This window comes from Lynx rufus, unplaced genomic scaffold, assembly GCF_022079265.1.
Source record: "Lynx rufus isolate CCGP_SWC_20201006 ecotype Redwood Valley unplaced genomic scaffold, mLynRuf1.p SCAF_5, whole genome shotgun sequence".
Lineage (NCBI taxonomy): Eukaryota > Metazoa > Chordata > Mammalia > Carnivora > Felidae > Lynx > Lynx rufus.
In genome coordinates, this window is record NW_025814867.1 from 139,927,546 (window position 1) to 139,930,149 (window position 2,604).

The 2,604-nt window shown below is 40.3% G+C and overlaps 1 pseudogene; it reads left to right on the plus strand.

Annotated features, from left to right (window-relative positions):
- Window positions 1-430: 430 nt before the first annotated feature.
- LOC124527290 (peptidyl-prolyl cis-trans isomerase A-like) lies at window positions 431-943 on the plus strand (annotated as a pseudogene).
- The last annotated feature ends 1,661 nt before the right edge of the window (window positions 944-2,604 follow it).

Below are 2,604 nucleotides of genomic sequence, written 5' to 3' on the forward strand. Positions count from 1 at the left end.
GGCTATTTGCCCCTTCTCTTAGATCATAAACCCAAGGAAGTGATAAAGGCACAACTTAGTCATCAAGGCAAATGAAGCCATAGATACGTCCCAGGAGAAGTCCCTTACCAGGGAATAGCATAAAAGCTTGTTTCAGTTTTCAAGCCTGACATGAAAATACCAGAGAGATCCATTGGACCTGAGGCCCTCGATGGACAAGAATGAGAGTTGTCTCAAGAGTTTACTATATGGATCAGAGAGCAAAGACTAAATGGAACCATGGATTGGTCAGCAAATATTTCTGTGGATGGATGACTCAAAAACAAGATAGGTCATATAACATCTTGAAATTGCATACATCTCCCTGGAACTTAGACCCAAGCCAGGGAAAAGAGAGACAGTGTAGGTGTCTGAGGGCCTCAGGAACTGAAGATTCAAAGAGGTCTTGCAGATGCTGCCCCCTGAGGCCACCTGCGACCTCACTGTGTTCTTCAACACGGTGCTGGAGGGCGAGCCCTTGGGCCATGTCTCCTTCGAGCTGTTTGCAGACAGAGTTCCAACGACTTTTGAGAACTTTTGAGCTCTGAGCACTGGAGACGGAGAATTTGGTTTAAAATCTCCTGCTTTCACAGGATTATTCTGGGACTTAGGTGCCAGGGTGGTGACTTCGCACACCACAATGGCACTCGCAGCAAGTCCATCTATAGGGAGAAATGTGACGATGAGAATTTCATCCTGAAGCATACAGGTCCTGGCATCTTGTCCATGGCAAATGCTAGACCCACACTAATGTGGGTCCCAGTTTTCCATCTGCACTGCCAAGATTGAGTGTTTGGATGGCAAGCATATGATCTTTGGCAAGGTGAAAGAGGGCAGGAATATTGTGGAAGCTGTGGAGACTTTTGGGCCCAGGAACGGCAAGACCAGGAAGAAGATCACCATTGCTGACTACGGACAAACCTAATAAATTTGACTTGTGTTTTATCTTAACTATCAGACCATTCCTTCTGTAGCACAGGAAAGCACCCCTTCACCCCCATCTGCTTGAAATATTCCATAATCTTTGTGCTCTCACTGTAGTACTGTGGGTTCCATAGTTTCCTTACTCTCCTCCAGGTCTAGCTGTATTGCAGAGTTAAGTTACGATTATAAAATAAAAACTAAACAACAGCAACAACAACAAAAAAAATTCAAAGAAAAATTTAGTTGCTATATAGAAGAATCAAGTTATGTTTCTTACATTTCTGGATCATTCTGAACGAAGATTTATACCTATTATAACAGATAATGTCATTAACACATATATCATGATTTACCATTTCTGAGTTAGCTTCCAAGTACCCTGATCTCCCAGATTTTCCTAATATCCTGAAAACAATGAACTTTAGATCCATCTAATTTGTCATCATTTGCCCTCACATATATTTTTTAAGTTTCACATATTTGCTTACATTGTGCATTTCACTTTTTTTCTTTTTTCTCTCCAGTGGTTTGTGAACACCTACTATGTGCAAACCATGATAGAGAAATAGCGTCTCTGCCATTCAAGTCCCATGTTCTATTATTTTACGTGAACTATCATTTATTGTACGTTAATCAAAGTAGGAGCTTTACAAGAACTATCTCCTCTTCACAAACACAAAACGTGTGAGTTCAGCATCATGATCCCCTTTTTACAAACAGAAAGCAGAAGCTTCGAAAGGCTACATAACTTGCCGAAAGTCAAACGGACTGAACGTCAAGGAGATGAACTTCAAGCTCTCTTCTGTGTTTAAACCTCCAGCCCACATTGATCCCTAGCTTGCTACCACCTTTTGAAAGCATTGTCACCTCAATGTATAGTACCTAATTTTCTTTTCTCTTTTCTTCCCTTTCTCATCACACAACTAGTTCACAACAAAAGTTCTTTTTTTAGGATGTCTTATTCTTATGCCATTACTATTACTTATGTTTTATATTTACCTTCTAAACCAAATTGGAAATAACCAAAGGTCATAGGTAAGGCCTCTTTTGGGGGAAACTTTTTCCCATATTTCTCACTTTTAAATAAATAGCCGTGTACTTCCAGCAATGTTTAATCTTGTGATCATCTTTCCTTTAAAAAAAAACAAAACCCTGACATTTCTTTATTCTTCTTGTCCTCTGGATATTTATCCCATCCCTTTTCTTCTTTCTACACCCAAGATCCTTTAGAGTGTCTGCATTCTCTGTATTTTCTAGCTCACCTCTTATTCACTCTCTACCCTACTGCCATCTGACTTCCTCTCCCACCAAGCCACGAAGAGCTCTTTGGAATGTCACCAATGAATTCCTTTATGCTAAATCTATTAAACACCTTTTGGTCTTTATCTAATTGGCCATGTGGCACATAAATATAGCCAAGTAGGAAGAGTGACTTTCTGCCTTGAGCACTTTTTCCGAACGTAAAACCTTTAAAGCATTTATTTCTGAGATAATATGTTCACATAACCAGGACAGTTGTTAAAACTGTGATGTAAATAAGTAGAGGCGTCAGTGTGAAAGCCAGGGAACACACACAGAAAGAAGAGTCAAGGGCTTGCTCTTTTCTGAACAATGGAGTTCCCGATACCTAGCGGTGACAGCCACTCAAGACTCTGCACTGAT